This window comes from Scyliorhinus canicula, chromosome 7, assembly GCF_902713615.1.
Source record: "Scyliorhinus canicula chromosome 7, sScyCan1.1, whole genome shotgun sequence".
Taxonomy (NCBI): Eukaryota; Metazoa; Chordata; class Chondrichthyes; order Carcharhiniformes; family Scyliorhinidae; genus Scyliorhinus; species Scyliorhinus canicula.
Window position 1 is genome coordinate 50,670,463 of NC_052152.1, and position 15,558 is coordinate 50,686,020.

Consider the following 15,558-nt stretch of genomic DNA (forward strand, 5'->3'; position numbering starts at 1 on the left):
GATTTTGTCAAGCTAGATATGTTATTCAAGATGGCTAAGGATAGGAGAATTAGAGGGATATACGTAAGTAAAGAGTTTCCTAGACGCTAGCAAGTATTTCTTTTCACAGAGAGCCATTGCCTTCTGGAACATATTAGCAAAAAGTGGTAAGTATGCTTTTGCTGCACTCCTTTAAATAGAGAGCTTAACAAGATGGACATCCAAATTCCTTTGCTCCTCCACAGCTCCTAGCCTCTTACCTTAAGAAAATATTATGATTTGTCGTTTTTCAAATGTGAAGTGGATGATCTCATACTTCCCCACTTTGATCTCCACCTCCTGTACTTTTGCAAACTCATCATAATCTGCCCCTGTTCTCTTCCAACCTTCTTTTTCCAGACACACAGCCTATTGTGCCCCATAAAATTGCCATCTGCACAGCTCTACTCCATTATCCAAGTCATATATGTGGTGAACAGCCCCAGTACATGGGGGTTTCTTATATAATAATCTTTATTATCACAAGTAGGCTTACGTTAACACTGCAATGAAGTTACTGTGAAAAGCCCCTAGTCACCACATTCCGGCGCCTGTTCAGGTACACAGAGGGAGAATTCAGAATGTCCAATTCACCTAACAGAACATCTTTTGGGACTTGTGGGAGGAAGCCAGAGCACCGGAGGAAACCCACTCAGACCCGGGGACTCCGCACAAACAGTGACCCAAGCTGGGAATTGAACCTGGGACCCTGAAGCTGTGAAGCAACAGTGCTACCCACTGTGCTACCGTTCCACCCACCGGCGGCACACGTTATGGCACATGGTGGCTGCTCTATGTTTGGACAGTTGTAATGCTGCACTTTTCATAGACTTCATTAGAAACACAAAATTATTTATCAATAAGAAGAATTGATCAGAAGCTTGCAGCAGCCACATGGCTGCACCTTGGACCCGACATGCCGCTCGCCTAAGAGGGGACTCCACCCCCAGGGGCGACAACCCACTCTGAGTCCTAATTGGTCTTCCAAGCCTAGTGGACTCTTACTCTCGTTTGTTGCACTTAAAAGGACAATCATCACAAATCACCACTAAATTTCACCCCTTTAACTCCTCTATATAATCTTCAATAACTAGGTCATTCAGTCCTAAATTCTAATTAAACATGAGTTGGACAATTATAAATTGAGCCTTTGAGGGATTTTTCTGCATCTTGAAGAGAGAGCAGTGTAATTTTCTAGTCTGAGATGCTTCCACAGGATCAACATTAACAGGAACTGCAATAACGGATACCATTTCTAGCACAGGCAGTTCATTACTTCCACGGAGACATTAATTATGTCTATAACAGGTCGATCAGGTACTTTGTGCTGACAGATGCAAAAAGATTTCTCAATGGCAACCAGAGGTGGATGTGGACGTTTGGGGGCCCTGCGCTCTCCCTCTTTGCGGGGGCCCCGCATCATGCCCTTCTCCCTGAGACATAAGGGCCCGCCCCCCAATGACATCGAGCCCCACCCATAATGACATGAAGCCCCACCCCGAAGGACATCAATGTATTCCTGGCCCCGCCCACTCTCGACGACTGCATGTGCTCCTGGCTGGCTGCCGCTGCTGGATATCTGACCTGGCCTCTGCTCTCTCTCGCCCTCGCCACCTGGTCTAGTTGCGGCCCAGTCCCTCTCACTCTCAGCCCTGCTGCCTGGCTCTGGTCAAGTCACCCCACTCCCACTGTCCGCTGCTTCCTGATTCCCAGAGACACGATGCTGGCCCTTGCCTGGCATTCTTCCCACATCCCGATCCGACACTGCTTACTTCTCAGCTCTCGCTCGGGTAGTTGGGCCTCAAGCCTTGATCCACAACTACTATGTGTGCTACTGCCTGGTTGCTGCTGCTGGCTGTCTGGTCTGGCCTCTGCTCTCCCTCGCTGCCGCTCCAGTTGCTGCCCAGTCCAGCCTCTCAGCTCTGCCTGGCTGACCTCTGGTGAGTCACACCACTCCTGCTGGCTGGCACACGATGACGGTGTTTGCCTGGCCTTTTATGCACATCTCAACTGCTGCTCTGCTCACCTCTCCCGCGGGTGACCAGGCCTTGAGCCTCAACGACTGCTTGTGCTCCAGGCTGGCTGCCTGGCCTCTGTTCTTTTTGGTTGGTTGCTGCCCTCCTGAACCCTGACCTGACCTGGCCTAGCATGGAGGTCAGGGGTTGCTCCCCCTGATGGCTGTTGGCAAGTAACTCGCACCCCAATGTTAGGTTGGCAATCTCACTTTTGCCTGAGTCTGTCTGCCAGACCCAATGCCAGAAATATGGCTGCTGCGTTGCACCTTTACTCAATGGAAGCTCAGAAACTTCACAGCAATTGGAGGCCCCCATACTTGCCCGTTGACTTCGGACATGACTTGGTCCATCATCGATACCTTATCCACCCCCCACCGCCATTTCCCACCCTCCCAGGGTATGTATCACATCACTCCAGGGTGCTGGGACTGTGTCAGCACCATCAGCGGGTCACTGTCAAGGGCAGGTGGGTGATGACAACCCACAGAGAGCTGAGCGCTGGTGGTCCTCAATCTATGCCATAGTCTGACCCCTGACTGGCTGCTGAGTGCTCGCTCACACCCATCACTTGCACGCGGTATGCCCGGAGAAGGGGGGGGGGGGGGAAGGGTGGAATTCCTGGACAGGTGGGCCAAGGATTTGGAGGTTGGCGAGATTTCTTTCCCTAAAGGACATTTGTGAACCAGCTGGGTGCCACCCCACTCTCCCCACCACCTCTTCACCACCTCTTCACCCCTACCTAACCCCCATCTTCCCCTCTCCCCTGGTTTCCATAGTCATCCTCGATGTGCTTGGCCTTCCTAGCTCTACCACTACATCTATGTGTCACCCCAGCATGCACATCTGAGGTGGAGCTAGCCAGCTGCTTACCTTGTCCCACGGCCTTCGATGCCCCTGGCGGGTGTCCTCTGGGGGCTGTGGGGCTGGAGGGCCCCGGCTCACTTGACGGCGGCACATGCACAGCCGTGCTGCCCAGTCCCATGTGCTGACTTCAAGACGTGGCCTCATCAGAGGGGTAGAACCCGGGGGAGCTGGTGGCCACCATCTCCACTCTTGGCAGCCAGTGGCCCCTCCTCCCCGTCGGTGCCCATAGGGCCCTGAGGTTCACCTTGGGACAGAGGGTCAGCTGGTTTGTGCCCCGGCTGCCCCTGCCTCATCCGGGTCTGCCAGCCCTGGTGGCTACCCGAAGTCTGCACCACGGTGTCGACGCCCTCGGCGATGATTCTCAGTGACCGGGCCGTTCTCTGCAATGCCTCAACCATACCCACCTGTGACTGGGACAAGGTCTAAGGTGCGTCAGCCATTCCCGTCTGAGAACGGGACCTGGCCGCTGAACCTCATCAAGGTCAGCCTGGAAATGGGTCACATCCCCCAGCAAGTTAGACATTCTGCCAAGACCTCCAGTCACGGACTGCATTACGCCTTGGACACCTCCACTAATGGTGCCGATGTCGTCCACCAGGCTCTGCACTGAGGTCATCGCCGGAGCAGTGTTAGCCTCAGTGCCACGCATTGCCGATGACATTTCCTGCACCCATAGCCTCTGGAACTCCTCCAATCGGCTATTGACCTGTTGGAGTGTCGCTGACATCCCCCTCTGAATGTCCTGACCACACCCTAACATCTCCATCAGCTCCGGGTAACTCTGTACCAGAGGCTCAGCATCAGGCTGGAACCCGGCTGGGTCCTGGGATCCAGCAGATCTCCGACTGCTGTCTCGCCTGGGGGTTCCTGCCTCCACCTGATGTGTATCAGCAGCTGTGTGGTGCTCACCAGATTGTGGCCCAGAAACCTGACAAATGTTTCCCACTGAGGTGTGTGTATCTGCGCTGGTGAGGGTGGGGATGACAGCTGTGGTGCGTCGATCATGTCTTCCTTGGAGCTCTCCCACGAGGTGTTCGCCTGGGAGGTTGGAGAGGGGGCCACCCGGGATAGGCCGGCGCCATTGGCTGGAGGACCTGCGCGAGAATAGACATGTGGTCAGTGGGAGGGATGGATCAGTCAGTAAGGCAATAACAGCTCACGTTTGACAGGTCCTCCAGGTGGGGCCCGGTGGATCCTCACCTCTGTGGCTTCTGCCAATCCGGGTTGGAGACTGCTCTGTACTCGGCCACACCCGTCACCTCCAGGGCCTGTTCCTCAAAGGTGGTAAGCATTCTTAGGTCCGGCACCCCGCCGCCAGTTTGGGTTCCCTTCTGACGATTGTGTGAGAGTGACTCCTGCGGATACACAGAGAGGGCATAATTAGCCACATGCATGGTTCACAGTGGTGGGCTATGGGTGTGAAGGAAGGATTGGGAGGGGTTGAGGAGGGGTGAAGGGAGGGTTGTGGGCTGTATGGAGAGTTGGGGGTGGATGCTCACATGGGGATGAGGGGTGACAGGGTAGCCTGTGCAAGAGCTGCTTAAGTGCTGATCAAACTTGTTATTGGGGTGCTGGTAAGCGCAGTACCGGTGAATTGGCAGGCAAGCCTTCATTTACGATGAGAATCCCAGAGGACCTTGTTAAGTGGACTAATTAATGTTGAATATTGTCGCCAGACTCGCTGGGTCGAGTGTCGGGAAGTTCGCAGCAGTTCCCGCTCGCTACCACACTTCGAAATCTTTCTGGAGAATGACGCCCTTTGTCTTGACAGTTCTTTCATCGGACGCAATTCTCCCCAAAAATTTCTGAATTAATTTTTGGCAGACTTTTCAGGAGTGAGTTCCCTATCGTTATTCAATGACACTCAGTCACTTTTGTGGGTCCTTGGGAGTTTCTCACTGGTTTAGCCCACACGTAGAATTTTTTTAGCACTCGGGCTGAACTCAGAGATCAGGCTGCCATTTTGAAAGGATGTCCCAATTTCTAAGTGAGCTTGTGGGTCCCCCACACCCCCCACCCATGGGCAATGTCATCACGCACACACATAGACACTACCCCCATCCCACCCCCAAGTGAGGACACCCCGCTGTGGGGTCCCTGGAGTTTCATCCTCTTCAGGCCCCTTCAAACCCCTTACAGCACCCCCTCCCTTCTAGGACACCCATGTTCCCGGGGGAGGGCCAGGGGACCAACTTGCACTTACCCTAACCACCCAGGGGTCTCTGATGGCCTGGGAGACCCTCCGGGTGCCATTGCACCTAGTCCATGTTTGCGTGGGCTAGCACTGGTCGGCACCTGGCTTCAGCCTGCCTGGGGAGGCCGGAGAATCGAGGGAGGCTGGTGGATCCCGGGTTTACAAACTATTTCTAGGAGTGCCGTTTACACTCATTTGGGGCGGAGTTCCGTCTCCGAAGTCTTATGGGACTTTGGTGAATCCCGCAAGGCATGGAGGCTGTCGGGCCTCTCCCGGGACTCTCCGGCCGCATTGTGGTCTCGCTTGAGCGCATCGCGGCCGGAGAATCACGCCTATAATCGTGGTTTGTTGTGTGTGAAGGAATGGTCGTGGTTCTCTGTTTCTGGGTATTTAGGCTGTGTGACAAAGTTTCTTCTTTTTCCAGCATTTTAATTCAACAGCCTTTTCATCGACCATTTTCTTATATTGGTTCTTGTGCTTTTCTATTCGCATGACTGTTTCAACAATCTTGTTCTGGCACGTAATCCCAGTTTCTTTCTCTGTCTAAATCACTGATTCTGCATCAATTTCAATGTTTTTACCTCTTTAGTTAATTTCTCATTGCCAAACGTCCCCTCCTTCAAGCTCTTATTCCCCCGGTTCAATTCTTCACTCGACTTGCTCTTATTTTCTGTTTGCTTTTTCATGGAGTTCAGCTTATTCTACATTCACTTTAATTCCTCCTTCTTAACTTCACTTTGTAATTTATTTTATTCTCCAAATTTTCTGTCAGCCATTTCATCTTCTTGTTTTAATGTCTTTTCTTGAGCTTTAATTCTTTTTGCTGATTCCTCTTTATGCTAGTTTCTTTGAAGTCTTTAATTTCTGCATGTCTTCTGAGGGAAATCCATCATGTTCTTACTGGTGTACAGGTTTCATAAATGGAACATTCTGGGGTCTTTCATTGCTGTCCTGGTGGGGTCTTTCATTGCCCTTTTTCTGGGGTCTTTCATTGCCCTCTTTCTGGGGTCTTTCATTGCCCTCTTTCTGGGGTCTTTCATTGTCCTTCTGGAGTCTCCCATTGTCCTCCTTCTGAGTCTTTCATTCCCCTCCTGTTGGGGTCTTTCATTTCTTTCTTTCTGGGTCTATTATTGCCCTCCTGGTGTGGTCTTCCATTGCCCTCTTTCTGGGGTTTTTCCTTGTCCTCCTTATCGGGTCTTTTGTTGTCCTCCTTCTGGGATCTTCTTTTGCCCAATTTGTGGGGTCTTCTATTGACTCCTCTTTTTTTTTATAAATGTTTTTTATTGAGTTTTCATATTTTATATATGACAAATTACAAGTTATTAGAGAGAGAGAAAAAAAAAGAACAAAAAAAAAAGGAAAACACAAAAATTTTTTACATGAATATTTACAGGTAAGCATCTTCATAACAATAATTGTGGCCGCCCCCTTTAGCCAGCATACATATTTTACATTCCCCAATATGGCCGAGGCACATGTTTATAGGCATTTATTTATAGTTTGGTTTTGGGCCTTGGCTTGCCATCAAACCCCCATACCGAGCCCGTAGCCCCCACCCCCCCCCCCCCCCCCCCCGGCTACCTTCCCCCGATTCCCGCCCATTTTCCCCTGGTTCTTGGCCACCCGACTATTCTTCCTCATGTACGTTGGCCACAAACAGGTCCCGGAACAGTTGCATGAATGGCTCCCACGTTCTGTGGAAGCCGTCGTCCGACCCTCGGATGGCGAATTTGATTTCTCCATTTGGAGAGATTCCGAGAGGTCGGACAGCCAGTCTGCAGCTCTGGGTGGTGCTGCTGACCGCCAGCCAAACAGGATTCTACGGCGGGCAATCAGGGAGGCAAAGGCAAGGGCGTCCGCCCTCCTCCCCAGGAATAGATCTGGCTGGTCTGAAACCCCGAAGACCGCCACTATCGGGCATGGCTCCACCCTCACCCCCACCACTTTGGACATAGCCTCGAAGAAGGCTGTCCAGTACTCCACAAGTCTGGGGCAAGACCAGAACATGTGGGCGTGGTTGGCCGGGCCTCTCTGGCACCGCTCACATTTGTCCTCCACCTCCGGGAAGAACCTACTCATACGGTTTCTCGTTAAGTGGGCTCTATGTACCACTTTTAGTTGCGTCAGGCTGAGCCTTGCGCACGTGGAGGTGGAGTTGACCCTATGCAGTGCTTCGCTCCAGAGTCCCCACCCTATCTCCATCCCCAGGTCGTCCTCCCATTTCCTTCTTGTTGCGTCCAGTTCGGTGTCGTCCCTGTCTACCAGTCGGTCATACATGTCACTACAGTTCCCTTTCTCTAGGATACTTGCGTCCAGTAGGTCTTCCAATAGTGTCTGTCGTGGCGGTTGTGGGTACGTCCTTGTCTCCTTTCGTAGGAAGTTTTTGAGCTGCAGGTACCGTAGCTCGTTCCCCCCAGCTAGCTGAAATTTCTCTGTCAGTTCGTCCAGTGTTGCGATCCTGTCGTCCGTGTATAGGTCCCTGACTGTCAGTGTCCCCCCGTCCTGCCTCCACCTTTTGAAGGTGGCGTCGGTCAGTGCTGGTTTGAACCTATGGTTGTTGCAGATGGGAGCCTTGTCCGACATTTTGTACAGGCCAAATTGCTGCCGCAGTTGGTTCCAGGATTGGAGGGTGGCTGTCACCACTGGGCTGGTGGAGTGTTTTTTGGGTGGGGATGGGAGTGCTGCCGTGGCGAGGGCCCGAAGGGAGGTTCCCATGCAGGAGGCCTCCTCCGCACGCACCCACTCGGCTTCTGGCTCCTGGATCCATCCTCTTACTCGCTCGGCTGTTGCCGGCCAGTGGTAGAATTGTAGATTCGGGAGGGCTAGCCCCCCCCTGGATTTTGTTTTTTGTATGACCTTCTTTGGGATCCTAGCATTTTTACCCCCCCCCATACGAACGCCATGATATGTTTGTCCAGCGCTTTGAAAAAGGCCTTGGGGATGTAGATCGGAATGGATCTAAACAGGAAAAGGAACCTGGGCAGTACGTTCATTTTGATCGTCTGGACTCTCCCCGCGAGGGAGAGCGGGAGTGTGTTCCATCTTTGCAGGTCCTTTTTAACTTCCTCCGTTAGGCTGGTGAGGTTCCATTTGTGGACCCCTTTCCAGTCATGGGCTATTTGGATCCCCAGGTAGCGGAATTTATTTCGGGCTTGTTTGAACGGCAGGCCCTTTAGCGCTGCCCCCCACCCTTGCGGGTGTACTGGGAAGATCTCACTTTTGCTCATGTTGAGTTTGTAGCCCGAGAAGGCTCCAAACTCTTTCAGGAGCGCTATGATTCCGTCCATGCTGCTTTGTGGGTCCGAGATATAGAGGAGCAGATCATCCGCATAGAGTGAGACTCTGTGCTCTCTACCTCCCCTTTGGATCCCCCTCCAATTTTTTGCTGCCCTGAGCGCGATTGCTAGCGGTTCGATTGCTAGTGCGAACAGCAGCGGGGACAGTGGGCATCCTTGTCTGGTGCCCCTGTGCAGCTGGAAGTATTGGGAGTTGGTATTGTTGGTCCGTACACTCGCCATGGGAGCGTTGTATAGGAGCTTTACCCAAGCGGTGAACCCTGTTCCAAGCCCGAACCGCTCCAGTACCTCTATGAGGTATTTCCATTCGACTCTGTCGAAGGCCTTTTCTGTGTCCAGGGAGACGATCACCTCTTGTGTTCTCTCCCCGGAGGGGGTCATTATCACGTTCAGCAGGCGTCTGATGTTCGCGGTAAGCTGTCTACCTTTGACGAAGCCCGTCTGGTCCTCTGTGACCACCTCAGGTACACAGTCTTCTAGCCTTTTGGCTAGGATTATGGCCAGTATTTTGGCGTCTGCGTTCAGCAGGGATATGGGTCTGTATGACCCACATTCCGTTGGGTCTTTGTCTTTCTTAGGTATCAGCGAGATTGAGGCCTGTGCTAACGTGGGTGGCAGTGTGCCCCTAGCTAGCGAGTCTGTGAACATCTCCCGCAGGTGTGGGGCCAGCGCTGTCGCAAATTTTTTGTAGAAGTCCGCCGGGAATCCGTCCGGTCCCGGCGCCTTCCCCGTCTGCATGGAGCTAATGCTCTCCATGATCTCTCCCAGTGCTAGTGGTGCTTCCAGATCCCGTTTTCTGCCCTCTCCCACGACTGGTATGTCCAGTCCATCAAGAAACCGGTTCATCCCAGCCTTCCCCGTTGGGGGCTCCGAGGTGTATATATTGACTCCTCTTTGAGGTCTTCCGTTGATCCTTCCTTGAGATCTTTGTTGCTTGTGGACCTTTTTTTGAGAGTTGCCCTCTATCTGGGATCTTCTCCAATTTTCTTTCCCATAGCCATTAGTTCCTTCTTGTGGTTGCTGCTTTTAAGTGCATTGCCATTTTAAGTATGTTACCTCTCTAAGACCTTGGAGTGTGTAGTAATTTTCCCCCACACAGTTTGTTGTTGCTTGGATTCAATTGACTTCCCTTTGCAGATGTATTTTGTAACAAATTTATTAATGGAGATACAATGTCTCGTCTGTCTCATTTTACTTTACCCTTAAAACTACAGCACTGCTCCCTAGTGCCAGTTGTTCTTTTTAAGCTTTTGAACTTTTTTAACTGCAGCAATTCTTTGTCTTTTTTTAAAAATATTTCTTTATTCTCCTCCTTTTTCACATTTTATCCCAAATTTACACCCACCAACAATAAACAATAATCAGTAACACACATGTCAATCCCCATATCAATAACAACGATCCCATCCTCCCACCAAACTACAGACATTAGCCCGCATATTCACACAAACAAATGACAAAAAGGAATTAGGGATCTCCCATAGTCGCCATTAACACACACAGCCCCCCTCCCCCCAACCCTCCCACCCACGCGCCCCAACTAATGTTCGATGTTATCCAGTTCTTGAAAGTGCAGAATGAATAATGCCCATTAATTGTAGAACCCCTCCTTCCTTCCCCTCAGCCCAAACATAACCTTCTCAAGAGTTAAGAATTCCAATAGGTCCCCCCGCCACACCAGGGCACAGGGTGGAGAGATTGCTCTCCAGCCTATCAGGATCCGCCTTCGGGCGATCAATGCCGATTACCCTAAAAACCTCCTTCCAGTAATCCTCTAGCTTTGGACAGGACCAAAACATATGACAAGCTGAGAACTGTCAGTCTCGCTGTGATCCTGTACCTCCTGTATGTCGAGTGTTATCACTTTGTCACTGTTTTTGCATGCAGTGGGTAGATGTACATTGTCTTCTTCTTGTTTATGTGAGCTTGGTAGACTTTCATAGTCTGCTTGCGGTTGCTCAGATACGGCGGGTTGACGTTCATGGTCTTGTTCATGCATGGTGTTCGCCAGGGAGTGTTTGCTTGCTTCCCTTTTGGAGTCTTTCATCACTCTCACTGTGGAGCCTGTCATCGCTCTCTCTGTGGAGTCTTTCTGTGCTCTCTATGTGGCGTCGTCTTCGTCTTGGGTATTGCTGTCATCCAATGTAACGACGATCTGCCATGGCACCATGGTGTTGGATTCATCTACCACGAGTAGATTCGTGTTGAGCTTTGCGACCGTGTCGCTGATGCTATGATCAGCATATCCGAATAACTCAGCCATGTCTGAGTAGTATTCTTGGAAAACCAAATCATCTTGGTTGGATCATCTACCACGAGTAGATTCGTGTTGAGCTTTGCGACCGTGTCTCTGATGCTGTGATCAGCATATCCGAATAACTCAGCCATGTCTGAGTAGTAATCTTCGAAAACCAAATCATCTTTTTTTGCTTCGGATTTGGTATCGTTGTCTTCATCATTTTTTGCATATCCGAATAACTCAGCCATGTCTGAGTAGTATTGTTCGAAAAACAAATCATCTTTTTTTGTTTCGGATTTCTTTTTGTTCTCTTCACTTTGGGGTGGTGCAGACTGCTTTTTCCAGGGTGTTGTGAGAGTTATTTTCAACTGCTGGTTTAACTTCAGGCGTTTTTCTGTGTTCTGAGGCAAGAAAATTTGGTTTTACAGCTTTAAGTATTTTGTTTTCAATTTTCGGGCATTTCCCTTTTAAGTAGGCGTGGTCCGGATGCTCAGACGTCATGACGCTCATGACGTCATGCGTAGGAATCAATTGTGCATGCGCAAATCGGCCTTCCTTTACTGTGCGGTTTTGTGTCCACTGCGCATGCGCGGCTTGCGCATGCGCATAACGATCCACGACCAAAACATTTTGAGACTGCACATGCGCGGCTTGCGCATGCGCATAATGACCAGCAACAAGAACTATTTTAAACTGCGCATGCGCAGCTGGCGCATGCGCAGAACGATAAACGGGTGATTGTAACTGCGCATGTGCGGCTTCCGTTTCCTGCGCAGATGCAGTTTTTTGTTCTTTGTCTCCCTGAGACTGTAAAATGTGCTCCGACGCCATTTTATCACGGATTTCAGCGTTTTTCTTTCTGAAAGTTGTAAGTTACCTTTTCCTTTCGATCTGACCTAGACCTCAGCGTTTTGGATTTGCGAAAAATTCAAGTTATTTCTTCTTTTTGATCTGTACTTTTCACTCGCGATTTCTTGACTGAACCCATTATGCTTTGATAGTGATTGTTTAAGTTTTGCATCACTCAGTCTCTGTGCAGTTTGGCCTCTGAGCATACCGTGCTGTTCAAATTCCTTACAGTACTCTTCAAATTTTTTTAGTATTATTTGTAAGTTGTTGCTGTCTTCATCTTTTGAGTATTTAAATCCATTATATACTTTCCTTGCTTCATGTCCTGCGATGAGCATTGCTATTTTAATTTTGTCTGAGGCTGCTGCTACATCATTAGCTATGATATAAAAATCGAACATTTGTTTAAATATTTTCCAGACATTTCTTACATTGCCGGTTGTGTCCAGCTGAGGTGGGGTTCCTAGCCACATCCTCGAAAACGCGATGTCTTCCCAAGTCGAATGTCTAGTAGGAGTTTTTCTTGCCATTTTGTTCTTTCTGTGTCTGCAGCTGAATTGTCCTGTAGTAAGCATCTGAAGCCAATGCTGGTACCATGTGTTGTTTCTCATGTCTTAATAAAGCTTGTATCTCAAAGTTGGAGAAGATGCTTTATTGTGAATTCGTTCTGTCTTCAGAGCTTAACTTACAGCTACCTCAAATGCTGCCTGCCTGTGTGTCTGTGTCCTGCTACCAGTTCTGCCTTCTGTGAAGTGTGTCCTCACTTCCTGTCCCTGTGTATTTATAGCTCTCCCGTGCTGCCTCTAGTGTTTTCTCAGTTGTATTGCATCTACTCAGATCTACAATCACCACACACCTCACACCAGAACCCCTCCTCCATATCCTCTCCCAACTCTTCCTCCCACTTTGCTTTGATCCCTTCCAGTCGTGCCTTCCCCTCTTCTAAAAACCGCTGACACTACACCCTTCTCCAGTCCGCCTGTCGTCAGCACCTCCTCCAGCAATGTGGAAGCCTGCTCCCCCGAGAAGCTCCGTATCTCTTTTCTGGAAAAATCTCGAACCTGCATGTATCCCCCTGCTCCAGCCCATACTTCGCTTCCAGCTCCTTCAATCCTGCATACTGACCCCAAAAAAACAAATCTTTTCATGTCTCAATCCCCTTCTTCTTCCATTTGCAAACATTTCCATCTCACCTCCCTGGCTCAAATCTGTGGTTCCCCCGAATCGGCATTTCCCTTGACCCTGCCCCCAACCCGAAGTGTTGGCGAAACTGCCCCCAAATTCTCAATGAAGCTATTATTACCGGACTCCCTGAGTATTTCCCTGGGGCCGTCGAGAGCGGCACTGTTGCTTGTGCTTTCAATCCCGACCCCTGCACAAACTCTCCTCCATTCTGACCCACTGGGAATCAACCCCTCTGACCCAGCTCCGCACCTTCTCCACATTCTCCGCCCAGTGGTAATACATCAGGTTTGGAAGACCCAAACCCCCTGCCTGCCTTCCCCTCTGTAGCAGCACCTTTCTAACTCTAGCCGCCTTCCCTCCCCATATAAATGAGGTAATCCTTCCCTCAATCTCTCTGAAAAAAGCCTTTGGCAGGAAAACCATTGAAAAATAAACAGAAATCGTGGCAGCACATTCATTTTAACCGCCTGTACAGGACCCGCCAGTGACAGAGGGAAATTCTTTGCCTTTTATCCAAATTCTTTTTAAAATTTGAAGCCACAACTTTTTCAGCTGCCTGCTCCACATCTCTTGTTTTTTACCCTGTAAGTTTCTTTTTTAAATCTTTGACTTTGATTTTGCTAGGTGAGTAGAGTTAAGGTTCAGACATGACAACTCCACCATCTCATATATCAAGAGAAAAATTTGATGTAAAATTCAGGAGCTGCTTTTATTTCCAAACATAAACCAGTATAGATTGACAGTTAATTTCCTGGTTAATGGCTGATTTAACCTTGAACAATTAGGAGTTCTTTATTGGAACCATATCTCTTGACCTAAAAATGCTTTACAAATTGTTTTTAAAAACCCTACTATTATCTAGTAGTAAAGTTGCATTGTCCTGGATTCACCTGAGGAAGGAGCTGCACTCCGAAAGCTAGTGATTCGAAACAAACCTATTGGACTTTAACCTGGTGTTGTCAGAGTTCTTACTCTTCCGACCAAACCAGTGATGATAGCAGTTTGAGTTTAGTGGATTAATGTGTTTTGCATGATCGTCTTCCTTGACACACCACATCACAATAAATATCCTTCTAGGTAGATGGCATTTCAGTGTCCTCTTTGCCAAGGTCTTCACTCCCTTTAATCAAAACTCTCACTCGTATGAATGTCTCTCTCTCCAAAACCAGCAGCTGAAAGTTTGCTACGATTCCCAGGACAAACCACTACTTTAGACCAAGTCTGAAGACTTTCCCCTGACTTTAACAGCTGCCACCACTGCCAGGGACTCTCACACCGCTGACCTTGGCCTTTCGCCTGTATTCTCTCTCTTTCCCAAAAGTCCATCTTACTCACAGTTTCAGGTTCTAGTATCCAGCCACATTTCCACTGCCAACCTAGCCTCTGGCATTACAATATGGCAGCTGCTGCTTGGGAGCGGCACCCTGCAGAAGACAGAAAGATTATACTCACTTTTCTTCCGGGAGAGCAAACCCATTTTTGAAAAACCTTGCGATTTTAGAGCCCTCTCGTGAGGTCACCAGTGGAACTTAATTTTGCTTAGAGAGTGTGTCTCTCATGATCAAAACAAAGAACGAAGAAAATTACAGCACAGGAACAGGCCCTTCGGCCCTCCCAGCCTGCGCCGATCCAGATCCTTTATCTAAACCTGTTGCCTATTTTCCAAGAATCTACTTCCCTCTGTTCCTCCCCCATTCATATATCTGTCCAGATGCATCTTAAATGATGCTATTGTGCCCGCCTCTACCACCTCCGCTGGCAAAGCGTCCCAGGCACCCACCACCCTCTGCGTAAAAAACTTTCCACGCACATCTCCCTTAAACTTTCCCCCTCTCACCTTGAAATCATGACCCCCTTGTAATTGACACCCCCACTCTTGGAAAAAGTTTGTTGCTATCCATCCTGTCCATACCTCTTATAATTTTGGAGACCTCAATCAGGTCCCCCCTACGTCTCTATGTAAAACATTAGCTGGTGGCCCTTAAGGGCTCTTCCATGTATATTGAAGTTAATTTTAGTGCTCTAACCATCCAAATAATGAGACCAACTGATTCAGTATAAACCAAGGGATGAGCCCTGGACCTTGAAGTATAAATACCATATTTAAACTGAGCATTGTCTCTACGCAGCAGCCCGATGAGTGAACACTGGCAATTTTATTTTTAAACACACAAAGGCTTGGTACCAGTTAAATGGGTTAATTCTGTTCAATAAGGTTTAAAGCTAATCACCCACACATACTTGTTTTCTCATTTCAGCAGTAAAGGCCAATGATGTAACGTGGTGGGAAAGGATGGAATGCGAAATCATTTGAAGTTCGAAGATAATTGTTTTTTTTATGAGACTTAAGTAAGAACTTGTCATCATTTTGCATCATGAGTTTTTAATTTCGTTTTATAGCAAGCATTTTGTTTCATATGGCAAAGATACATTTTGCCGCAACCAAATACACAGTGATAGACACCATAATTGAAATCACATTTTACTTACTTAAGCATATGAGTGTTAGTACATTTGTTGTGCAGATTTGGCAACAGACGCGGGTTAGTAAACTGACTCAGAGCTGTTGGTCTTTGTTGAGTTTGTACTGGATACATTCCATGGAAATTAAACTATTATTTGAAACAGGTTTGTTGGATGCCTGGTATGTTCTAGCTACTGAAGCCCTTTTGCTCAATTCTTGCCAACATTTTTAAGCCAAATTAAGTTTCCAAAGACATCGGTATCAATTCACTTAGAAACCAATGAGAGAGGAGATATCAAAGCCAATTCTTTATTTGGCTTCTAATTTGATGTAAGCAGAGAAAAGACAGTCCTTCGCAGAGTGCAAGACGCATGGGAGTATTTTTAATCACAAGGAATGGGGGGTAGTTAAAAGAGGGGAAATTGACAGAAAGT

The 15,558-nt window shown here is 48.8% G+C and overlaps 1 long non-coding RNA gene across 1 annotated transcript in view; it reads left to right on the forward strand.

Moving 5' to 3' along the window:
• LOC119968954 overlaps nt 1-15,278 on the forward strand; it is a 176,432-nt gene extending 161,154 nt beyond the window's left edge. The window contains exon 3 of the long non-coding RNA XR_005461268.1: nt 14,922-15,278. This is a non-coding gene — a long non-coding RNA (uncharacterized LOC119968954). The remainder of the gene's footprint in view (nt 1-14,921) is intronic.
• Nucleotides 15,279-15,558: the final 280 nt, after the last annotated feature.